Below are 12,691 nucleotides of genomic sequence, written 5' to 3' on the forward strand. Positions count from 1 at the left end.
GTAGATCAGGGGTCGGGAACCTTTTTGGCTGAGAGAGCCATGAACACCACATATTTTCAAATGTAATTCCGTGAGAGCCATACACTATATTTCAGTGGTCAGGAACTTGTATTTAATATTCATATTCATGGACCGCAGCTATACAGTGAGTAGATGGAGCTGTGTGAAAGTACCTGGAGTCCGGTCAGGAAGAGAGCAGAGCAGGCAGGTATGCAATGAGGCCGGAGTGGTGAAGCGCCTGCAGGCCTGCGAGTGATGGAGCTGAGTATAGGCCCTGAGAAAATGGCAGCCGGCCGCTGAAGGCCTCAGAAGTGGATGTGAGAGGCAGCTCCCGCGGGTCCCCGGGTGTCAGAGGGGAAGGAGATCGTGTCTGTTGGGTCACAGGGAGCGGGTGGCAGGTCTCCTCACCGGGCGGTGATTGCCAAGTCCCTCAGATGCACAGCACACGAGCCAGCGGCGGTACCGCGAGTAGGCATCGAGGTCCGTAGCGCGGCATTTCGGTCACCCAGAGAGGAACTGAGGGTAGTGGTGGGTAGCCCACAAAGTGTACCGTCGTTGGGTGCAGAAATCTCCTTGGCACAGGGCACAGCTACGCGGATGGCACTGGAATGAGTGGTAGACACGGCGGAGCTCTGGGACTACATGTCCAGCGTGGCTCACGTCCGGATATGCCCCCATTTATTAAGGATTTGTATGCGAGCCAGATGCAGCCATCAAAAGTGCCACGTCTGGCTCACGAGCCATAGGTTCCCTACCCCTGCCGTAGATTGTTGCTAAAACACCTACTAAATGCCACCGAGGCTTGTATCCGGGACATATGGAAGCAACAATCCCCATCAACCATCTCTTAATTGTTTGACAGGGTAAATGATCTTCAACACACGGAACATTTGACAGCTGCCCTCAGGGACAAGACGGAGCAGCATATTTAGCAGTGGATTCACTTGCACCTGTTTTACTACTCCAACGACTACCTATCATTTTCTTCACGGAAGTGAAAGGGAATTTATAAAAAAAAATGGATTTTTGTAAAATCTTACCGTAAAATCCTTTTCTCTTAGCTCATTGACAGACATAGTCCTCGGTGATACACCACCTTCGGGTTATGTTGCCTCCACAGGAGCAGGACTAGACAGGAAATTAAAAAGCTCTGGCCACACCCTAGGGGCAGTCCCAGAGGGTATATCCTCTCTCTCTCTGCCTCAGCAAATCAGTTATGTGAAAAAGCAGTCTTTAGAGATTTTAACCCAACCCAACTCAAAAACAGAGGGGCGGGGACTACGTCTGTCAATGAGCTAAGAGAAAAGGATTTTACGGTAAGATTTTACAAAAATCCATTTTTCTCTAGCGCTCATTGACAGACGTAGTCCTCGGTGATACACCACCTTCGGGACGTCCCAGAGCAGTATCACAAATGAGGGGTGGGAAAATGGAAATCAAATCCCAATCTAGAAGGCCCAACCGGTGCCAACTAGAAGTTTACAATGCTCATCCTTAATGATGAGACTCAACAAAAAAGAGAAAAATTTTTTTTTCAAACAGAAAAAAACCCTCGAGGTAGACCACCGGTCTCCTCAAATTGCGGCCTGCAAAACCTTGCGGCCAAATGAGGCATCCGCCGATGCCGTCACATCAATTTTATAGAATTTTGTAAAGGTATGTACCGACGACCAGGTGGCCGCCTTACATACCTGGACCACTGACGCCTGATGGCGAAAGGCCCAGGAAGTACTGAGCGCTCGAGTGGAGTGCGCCCTAACAGGGAACGGAGGACTCTGACCCTTAATAGAATAAGCCTGTACCACCGTTTGTCTAATCCATTTGGCAATGGTCGCGGCAGATGCAGGCAAACCCTTTCTGGGGCCATCCGTGATCACAAAAAGTGAATCCGTCTTACGGAATGATTCCGTAGCTTTCAGGTATACCCTGATTGCCCGAACCACATCTAAGATATGCAACGCATGTTCCCGATGATGCTTGGGCTGAGGACACAAGGAAGGTAGTACAATATCTTCATTCAGATGAAAATCTGAAACCACCTTAGGAAGAAAAGATGGCTTAGGATGAAGTACTACCTTATCCCTATGAATCACTAGGTATGGGGACTGGCATGATAATGCAGCCAGTTCTGACACCCTGCGAGCAGAAGTAATAGCCACCAAGAAGGCCACCTTCTGGGATAAAGTAAGCAAGGGAATCTCCCTGATGTTTTCAAAGGGAGGTTTCTGTAGAACCGACAAAACCAAATTAAGATCCCAGGGCGGTAAGGGCGCGCGGACTGGAGGAGCCAGGTGCCGCACCCCCTGGATGAAATTCCGCACCAAGGACTTGGTAGCTAAAGGTTTCTGAAAGAAGATTGCTAATGCTGAAACTTGACCCTTGATGGTGCTCAAGGCTAGCTTCTGCTCAACCCCTTGTTGCAAAAAGGCCAATATTCGAGTCACCGAATAGGTACGTGGAGGAAATCCTAAAGATTCGCACCACGCAATATAAGTCTTCCATGTGTGATAATAGACCTTGCTGGAAGTCGCTTTCCTTGCTTTAATAAGGGTAGGAATGACTGAATTAGACAAACCTCTGTCCTTCAGTACTTGGATCTCAATGGCCAGGCCATTAAACCCAGCGACTGTAAAGCATGATGGTAAATTGGTCCTTGAGACCACAGACACTCCCTGAGACGAAGTTCCCACGGAACGTCTGCGACTAGCATGTCCAAGTCGGCCAGGCCGGCTTGAGGAGGCCAGCCTAGAATTTCTAGGACCACTGGCGCTGATAGAATCTGAACCAGGCGTCCCTAGAGGTATCTGGCCCCGACCATCCGAGAAAGTCTGGTCGTTTTCTGTTCCCACACATTTATCAGATACCTGATTGTTATCAGGAAGGGTGATCTTTTCTGGTTGAACCTCAGGGACCGAAGTCACCCGACTAGAGGCTACTTGGCCTATCTGGTCAACCAGATCCGATTCCTGTGAGGTATAGGGACTAATCTTAGGAAAAGGTAAAGGAAAAGATCTATTCAGGGAACGGTAACTACCGCTTCCTGTAGTACTTAAATGTTGGAAGGGAAGAATCGCACCGGTAGTAGTGGTTGAAGCTCGATCTAATGTCCTGAATACCGGTGAAAACGTCCCCCCACCCTGAAACCGGGTGGGGGCGCACCTTCAGGCTGTGTACTCCTTTGCTTCGGGTTTGGCTGGGTTGGTCCTCTGCTTGTCCGCCCTTCTTGAACCCTCCTGGAGGAGTCTTGCCTTTCCCGCTAGTACCAGCCGGGCGCCCTTTATGGGCGGTAAAGAAAGGTCCTCGCTTGTTGCGAGGTCCCTTAGCTTTAGCAGCCTGTGGCAAAAAAGTGCTCTTGCCCCCAGTGGCATCCTTGATGATTTCATCTAGGTTGGCCCCAAATAGACGATTCCCCTGAAAAGGGAGATTTGTCAAGGTCTTTTTGGAACCTAGGTCAGCTGACCAGCATTTTAACCACAGCACACGTCTGAGGATCACCGCTGACATAGATGCATGCCCTAATAAGGGAGTAGTGTCCAAGGCTGCGTCACAGATAAACTGTAGCCCTTGTATAATCTGTTCCATCAAATCAGATGTCTCCTGGGGAATATCTTTTCCCCTAAGGTCTTGGCGTACCATTTTCGCCCATTCCGTAAGTGTCTGGGAAACTAGACCAATAACAATTACTGGTCTAAATGCTGACCCTATCAGAGAGAAGATGGTGCGGGACTCTGCTTCCATCTTTCGATCCACCGGATCCTTAAAGGACGAAGTGTCCTCCACTGGGATAACCGTGGCTTTATTCAGCCTGGAAATAGGTGGATCCACCACTGGTGGTACCGTCCATTTCTTAATGATGGATTCCTCAAACGGATAGCGTCTAGCAATACGCTTGGAAATAGTAAAGGTACGTTTAGAATGCTCCCATTCTCCTTTAATCTGATTACCGAAACATTTGGGTACAGGAAAAACCTTCACCGTTTTGATGGGCTTATTAGTACCAAAAGGAATCTCTGTTTCAGTTGCCTCTGCCGGTAAAGCCTCAAGTTTTAAGGTTTCCTGCACTGCCACAACTAGTGCGTCCACCAATGCTTCTTCCTGAATTATAGCAGGAGAAGAAGCGTCCTCCTCACTGTCTGAGGGGGCTTTACCTGGGATAACAGCCTTTGCAGAGGAACCTGCAACTGCAGTGACCATCTCTGAATCAGAGTCAGAGGTGTCAGATAGTATAGGGGTAGGCGGGGGTCGCTTCCTTGACCCCCGTCCCTGACAGGCCGCCTCCACCCGAGCCACCATAGACTCCAAAATTGCTGTAAATGACTCTACACTCTGTGCACCGGCGGGTCCCGTGGCCCCCTCGAGGGAAACAGGTGGGGGAATATGTGTGGCAGGGTCCATGATAATTCCAGTCACTTCCTGGATAATATAATTCAAAAATAAAAAACTTTTTTTTTTTTTTTTTTTTCAGACCCCCAGCGCCACAAAAAGCCCCTTAGTGTTACCTGCTAGGGATCCCTATCGATCGAGAGAGAGAGAGAGAGATAGACCCCCAGGCTCACCACTTGATGCTCAGAGTTTAACTGCAACAGGTTACAGCGCTGTCTTGACAAACAGGAAGTCTTTTGGCTGGCTGCCCAGGAAGAAAGGAGGCGGCTCCGCCCCTCTGCACGCCTTCCGGCGCCTCCCCTAGCTCCACGAGGTGTTTGGATCACCTCAAACATGGCCGCCCCCATGCTGGAGACACGAGGCTACGCCAAAATGGCGGCTCGTGCGATCCAGCAAAAAAAATGGCGGCGGCCTGTACTGAATAGCGGTGTGCTGCAGGGCACACAACACTCTCTCTGCATGGGGATTTGGCGTGGTTGGCGGTACCGGCCCTGGCGGACCGCATGGCCATTCGGGAGGCCTGCTAATAGCTGGAGATCCGATTAGGAAGGCAGTCTACATGTCCGTGGCTTCTGACTGGTAGGTAGCTTATTCTTATCACCGTAAGATTCCCAGAATGCCACAGATTATAATCTTTTTAACATGTATACAATTAGATTGTTAGCTCCCAAACCAAGCCTCCTGGCTTTTTGCACATAAAATCACACTCAAAGTAGGAGGATCTGTGTCATTTATAGGATAGAGAGGGACTCTATCTTACCATACAGAGAGGGGCCTGCGTTCACCACAAGACCCGTCAGGGGAAAAGGGGGAACATACTACTCACCATACCGGAACCAGGCGGGCACCAACTCCTGACAGTACCCCTCTCCACCGGGGCGGGAGGGCTGTCGACCGATATGGACGCCGTGACTCGTGGTCTTTGGCGTTTCAGCGAGACGTTTAACTCGCGGGGTCAGTCCTTTAATGGGACTTTGTCGCGGCCGACCCAGCGCGGAGCTATGGCCTGCACGCGCTCGTAGGCTGAACTGGGGTGACCACCGGATCTCAACATCCAGCCCGTCGCCCAGTTCAGCTTTCTTGCTTGAAGATCTCACAGGAACACTGGAGAAAAAAAGCTGTCTAAAAAATCCTTTAAGAAAAAAATCTTGCCAGGACCTAAGATCCCAGCAAGGTATCTAGGTCCTTACTCCTAACTAGACAGAAAATAACTGATTTGCTGAGGCAGAGAGAGAGAGGATATACCCTCTGGGACTGCCCCTAGGGTGTGGCCAGAGCTTTTTAATTTCCTGTCTAGTCCTGCTCCTGTGGAGGCAACATAACCCGAAGGTGGTGTATCACCGAGGACTACGTCTGTCAATGAGCGCTAGAGAAACTATGGTTATCCCTGGATGGTGATTTAGGGGTCTGTCGCCCCCGCTGTGGACCCTAAACCCCTTTCCCCATTTCTCTCCCCCTCCCCTTTCTCCAGATGCCCTCCCGTGTCACTCCTCTGGTTCAAAAAAATTATAAAAAGGTTGCTTGGTTGAAACAAAGGATATGGCTGATCGGAAATTATACTTGCCACCACTTTAACACACAAACCACCTGCATTGCTCCTTGGTATGTGAGGTTCTTCCGTTGTTACTTTACCTTTTAATAGCAATTCTGCATGAGGCCTACAGTACCTATTATTAATATTATAATACAGGATTTATATAGCGCCAACAGTTTGCGCAGCGCTTTACAATGTGAGGGAAGACAATACAGTTACAATACAATTCAAAACAGGAGGAACTAGAGGGCCCTGCTCATTAGAGCTTATAATCTAGAAGGGAGGGTCAAGTGAAACAAAAGGCAATAACCGTGGGGGATGGTCTGATGGAGAAAATGGAAGTATAGTTGTTAGGTGTGGGTAGGATAGGCTTCTCTGAAGAGGAGGGTTTTCAGAGATCGCCTAAAAGCTAATAGAGTAGGAGATAATCGGACAGATAAGGGTAAGGAGTTCCATAGAATTGGAGAAGCTCTGGTAAAGTCCTGGAGGCGAGCATGGGAGGTGACGAGGGGGCTAGAGAGCAGAAGGTTTTGAGAGGAACGAAGAGAGCGATTAGGTTGGTATTTTGAGACTAGGCTAGTGATGTAGCTGGGGGCTAAGCTGTGGATGGATGTGTAAGGATGTTAGTATTTTGAATTTAATTCGTTGGGTGAGTGGAAGCCAGTGGAGGGATTGACAGAGAGGAGTAGCGGACACTGATCGATTGGTAAGGTGGATGAGTCTGGCAGCAGCACTCATAATGGATTGAAGGGGGGATAGCCTATGTAAAGGAAAGCCAATGAGAAGGGAATTGCAGTAGTCGAGGCGCGAGATGACCAGGGAGTGAACTAGGAGCTTTGTTGAGTCTTTGGTTAGAAAGGGGCGTATTTTGGAGATGTTGCGGAGGTTGAGGCGGCAAGATTTGGACAGCGATTGGATGTGGGGCTTGAAAGAGAGTTCAGAGTCCAGGACAACACCTAGGACCTTGGCATGCGGGGATGGGCTGATAGTAATGACATTGATATTGACAGAGAGATCAGGGGAAGGGGCACGTGGTGGAGGAAAAATTATAAGTTGGGTTTTGGATGGATTGAGTCCTGTAATGTCTTATGTACTATGTTGCTTTTTTGCATAATGCCTTTGCTGGTCTATATGTACCCGCATATGTTGGCACGACATGATGCATACCACAAAATAATAAAAAAAAAAAAAAAAGTCTTAAGAGAGATATTTGGCCCATTGTTTAGAATGTTTGGTGACCCCTGCTCCAGAGATTGCTAGGGGTATTCCTAGATGAGTAACCTCCGACACCAATGATCTTTTTAGGATCCATACGTGGGGAATTTTTTTAAAAATCACCACAAATGTAAGGAGCATTCTTCCCTGGGACTTTCACGTTAATGTACTGAGAGCTGTAGACATAGAATTATTAGCAGGGGTTCCCTGAACATAAAAGTGTTTTCAAGGGTTTCTCCAGTGTAAAAAGGCAGAGAAAGGCTGCTCTCTAGACAAATAATGCAGTGGCTGGACATTAGATGGCAGTAAAAATCTTTATAAACTCATGCACAAGTCCATGGTGGCAAACAAAATTCGTATTCATCTCTAGCTTAAGATTAGGACACCAAAACCAGATAACGGCAGGGAAAGTTCACAACTTGTAAGACAGACGTGAAAGAAAAAAAGTTTCCACCTACGTCAAAAATGATCAAGTTCCCTGTTTTAGAGGTTACTGGGCATCACACATATCAGACATGATCTCACTAACCCACGTGATGTAACCTTGTGATAGTAAGATCAGAACAGAGCTCTGTAAACAGAACTAACATAACAAAATGTATTTAAAAACACAACTTTGAAGATTTGAACTCCATGGACTCCAAAGGCTGGTGGTGCGTATGCTTGGACCGGAACCTGTTCAGTTTCTGGGAAAGTGGCCCAAGGATGTTTAAAGAGTGATTCCAGGTGAAAAGATTTGTAATATAACGCAACGTGCTCTTGTGGCCCTCCCCTGCAGGTAGCAGAGGTAAGGCAATGATGACGATGATTCAAAACACAAAATTCTACAGATTCCGCTCCACTTGCCCTTTATTACTACTAAAGAACAGCATCACAAGAGCTTGCTCTCCTCCATAAAGTAGTAGGCCACAGATAGCAGAGGTTGGTCACATGTACATGTGTGTGCCCACCTCCTCTCAAAGTCTGCAGGTGCAGTTTTGCTTTTACCAATGCTCTTTCTTTGTTGCACAACTTCTTCTGTCCATTATTTAACCAGTTCTGGACCGGAAGGATTTGCCCCCTTAATGACCAGGCCATTTTTTGCGATTCGGCACTGCGTTATTTTAACTACTTAAACCCCGGAAGATTTTACCCCCTTCCTGACCAGGGCCTATTTTGCGATTCGGCACTGCGTGACTTTAACGGACAATTGCGCGGTCGTGCGACGCTGTACCTAAACGAATTTGACGTCCTTTTTTTCCCACAAACATAGCTTTCTTTTGGTGGTATTTGATCACCTGTGCGATTTTTTGATCATGCGCTATAAACAAAAAAAGAGCGTAAATTTTGCAAAAATAACAATATTTTTCTAATTTTTTTTATATGAAATTCCCCCAAAACAAATATAAAAATCAAAATTTAACATTTTAGGCCAATTTTTTTTTACCATATGTTTGGTGTAAAAAAAAAAAAAAAAAAAAAACGCAAAAAGCGTATTTTGATTGGTTTGCGCAAAAGTTATTGCGTTTACTAATAAAGGGAACGATTGTCATTTTTGTTGTTTTTTTTTTTTTTCAGCACATAATGGTGGCAATCTGCGATTTTTTTTTTTTGCGGGACTGCGACATTGGGGCAGACAGATCGGACCCTTGACTGACATTTTTGGGGTTACCAGTGACATTACTACAGTAATCAGTGCTATATATATATATATATATATATATATATATATATATATATGCACTGTTACTGTAAAAATTACACTGGCAGTGAAGGAGTTAACTGTATTGGAGAGGGAGGGGTTAAGTGTGTCCTAGGGGCGTGCGTCTAACTGTGATTGGCTGTGGCTTGATGTGTAAGAACAGTGATCAACGGTGCTACATAGTAGAACAGTTTGATCATCATTCTTACACAGGGAGAACTGACAGGCGGCTTTGTTTACATTAGCCGCCTGCCTTTCTCCCGCTGTCACGGACATCGGGTCCGCCGGGCACACGCGCGCGGGGGGGGGGGGGCGGTCCGTGGCGGCGCGTGCTCGCTCGCTCCCAAAACCCTCACAGGCTAGCGACGTAGCCCTACGTTACTCTGCCTGTGAGGGGCTGACTGCCAACGTAAATAGTGCGGCAGTCGGCAAGTGGTTAAAGAATATTTAAAAACGGTACTGCACTATCTGGAGCATTTATTTTTTACCCTAACCGGACCCTGAGGATCCAGCTTATCCAGGAGGGGGACCCCGGACCGTAGGGGACTACAGAGCCCAGCAGTCACCTCTTTGGTCCAGGAGGCCACAAGGCTCTAAAGGTCTTTCTACCGTACGGTAATTAAGACCCACAACTTCTGGTGAGTGCATATCCCCATTATTCCATAAGGCCAACACCACAAGTACCAGCATTTGGACTACTGGAGGAATCAGCACAAGCACTTGCACTTTCTTCCCCCCTTGGCACCAAAGTTTTTCTCATGCACCAAAGTCACTTATGAACTTTATTTAGACTTATTTGCACTTTATGGCACATATGTGATTTGATTGATTTTTATGATCTAATTTATTGCGACCATTTATTGATTGTATACTGAAATTTTATTGTGATATACTGCTATCTAGTCACATGCTTTACATATTTATTGAGTTCAATAAGCCCCCGTTCACACTTAGGCGACCTGGTCGTCTCACAGGTCGCCTTCCATAGGGAAGCTGCGGACCCGTTCTAATAGGAGCGACACAAGTCGCTCCGACTTAGAAAAAGGGTCCGGAGCTTCTTTGGGGCGACCAGGAGGCGACCGCCATAGACTTCAATGTTATGAAGTCCGTGGCGGCCGCTCCGAGGTCGCCCCTGGAAGTAGCGTCGCCCCTATGTGAATGGGGACTAATTCAGTCTAATTTATTCTATATATATTTATTTATTCCCATCACTTTATATTTGCCTCCACATCTTTACCCAGGCTATTGACAAGCAATTGTCCACCCCCGACTAGTAACAGCAAGCGCTATATCAAATCCCAACTACTTAGGGGTTTTTTCCTACTCACATATGAAATGATGTATGTTGACAGCTAAACAATGCTGAACTGTCAGTATTTGCGGGCTGACTCCCACTTTTTTTTTTTTCTTTGAGCTCACTGGCCAACAGTCATATATTTAATTTTTTAACTGTTCCTAATTCAGCTCATTGTGCTTTCGCTAACGGTTACCTTTGGTTTTGGTTGGATGAAAAGCGAGCAGACTGATTCAGAATGTGATTGGTAAACCACACTGGCCAAGTTTTGGCTTCCTTCATTTTCCTCTTTGCGAAATTGAAAGTTTAAGTGAAGCTGACTTCACAAATACTAATCTCTGTGGTAAGAAGACTGCAAGCTGTAGATAAGTTAATATAGAAGCCGATTTTGAGATTTAGGTTTAGCTGAGATGCCACACACAGTCAGTTTAAACAGCATCCACTCCATAGAAACCATCAGAAGTATAGGCCACTTGTTGGCAAGCAGTACAAAGAATATAGGTAGAAAAGTAAAAGACTGCTGCTTGTTAAAGAGAACCGGTCATGGTTGAAGGTATGCACGCAGCTAAATATTTAACCTTAAAGCGGAGTTCCGGCCTCGGGGGTGAAATTTAGATAAAAATACCCCCGGGACAGTCAGGACTAGTACATTCCATAATGGATAGCCTCTGTACTGTCCTGGGTCACACTTCTCTTTTAGAAGAAATACTTACCTTGAAAATTTCTTCTCCAGCGCTGCCATCTCAGGTGTGGGCAGCTGAAGCCAGCGTGTCCTCTTCTTCCTAGAATGCCCTGCACCGGCCCCGCTCGTCACTTCCGGTGCGGGCACGGCATGCCCAGAAGCTGTTTAGCAGGGAATGACGCGCCTGCACTGGAAGTGACGAGCGGGGCTGGTACAGGCGCATTGATTCCTGGGAAAGATGACGTTCAGCTCCCAGGAATCAATGCAAACCGGAAGTGACGGCGCGGGCCGCGGCCGCAGAGGGAGGAAGTGGAAGAAAGGCGAGTATATTTTCTTCAATAACAAGGTAAGTAAACAAAAAAAATCGTGATTATCCATTTGTTTTTCAGGTGACGCTCAGCCAGCGGATGGCCCAAAATCAATTTTGTCGATTTTGAGGCCGGAACTCCGCTTTAATCTGAATTCTTGGCAGTTTTAGTGCCGGTTCACACTATTGCGATCACAGACATCGCATAGGAATCGGAGCGCACTGCTCCTAAAATCACATGCGATGTCTGTGCGGTGCGAGTTCAGCCATACAGTGGTTCAAGAGCCATCATATGCCATGGTCAATACAAAGGAGGTCTCCCTCTCCTCACTGAAGTCATCTTTAAACCATAACTTAGTGTTTGATTTTGCACTACCTACCCTCTCAACACTTCAGCACCGCCCCCTGCAGACTCCTCCATTGCTAGTCTAGATGCCTGTTGGGACAACTAACAGCATAAGTTACTTTATTACAACTTTATGACTAATTTACTCCTCTAACAATTTTTGCATTAACCACTTCTGGACCGGAGGGATTTGCCCCCTTAATGAACCGGCCATTTTTTGCGGTTCGGCATTGCGTTACTTTAACGGACAATTGCACGGTTGTGCAACGATGTACCTAAATAAAATTGATGTCCATTTTCCCCACAAATAGAGCTTTCTTTTGGTGGTATTTGATCACCTTTGCGACTTTTATTTATTGCGCTATAAACCCCAAAAAAGCGTCAATTCCATAAAAAAAAAAACAATATTTTTAACTTTCTGCTATACAACATTCCCCCCAAAAAATGTAAAAATCAAAATTTTTCATCATTTTAGGCCAATTTGTATTCTGCTACATATTTTTGGTAGAAAAAAATCCCAATAGGCGTATATTGACTGGCTTGCGCAAAAATTATCGTGTCTAAAAACTAGGGGAAAGATTTAGGTCATTTTTATTTTTTTTTTTTTTTTACTAGTAATGCCGGAGATCTGTGATTTTTAGCGGGACTGCGACATTGCAGCGGACAGATCAGACCCCTAACTGACATTTTTGACACTTTTGGGGTACCAGTGACATTACTATAGTAATCAGTGCTAAAAATATGCCCTGTTACTGTAATAATGACACTGGCAGGGAAGGGGTAAACATCAGTAAATGATCAAGTGGTTAAATGTGTACCTAGGGGTGGGTTTCTAACTGTGGGGGGCGAGGCTTGTGAAATGATCACCGAGACCTGTGTTCCTATATAGAAGGATCACAGGAGCTCTGTGATCATTGCAGAAAGAACGGTCAGCTATGTTTACAACAGCTGCCCGTCGTCCTCTCTATGCGGGGAGCGATCGTGGGTGTCAGGCAGCAATCGGAGCCGCCTGCCCCGTGCATCGGCATCCCAGCTGCGGAGTGGGGGCGGGAGCGCGTCGGCGTTCTCTTGCCCCCTAGCTGCAGGTGTGCGACCAACGTATACCTACGTTGGTTCACGCAGGGGGGGGGATAACTGCGGCGGGCGCTTGGGAAGTGGTTAACAAAACATTGAACTTAAGGCTGTAATGCAGGGATCCTCAAACTACGGCCCTCCAGCTGTTGCAGAACTACACATCCCATGGAGGCAT

At 46.8% G+C, this 12,691-nt stretch overlaps 1 protein-coding gene across 1 annotated transcript in view; it reads right to left on the reverse strand.

Annotated features, from left to right (window-relative positions):
* DARS1 (aspartyl-tRNA synthetase 1) overlaps positions 1–12,691 on the reverse strand; it is a 205,618-nt gene that overhangs the window by 42,851 nt on the left and 150,076 nt on the right. The gene's annotated exons all lie outside the window — the stretch shown is intronic.

This window comes from Pelophylax lessonae (genome assembly GCF_965119305.1).
Source record: "Pelophylax lessonae genome assembly, chromosome: 6".
NCBI classification, from domain to species: domain Eukaryota; kingdom Metazoa; phylum Chordata; class Amphibia; order Anura; family Ranidae; genus Pelophylax; species Pelophylax lessonae.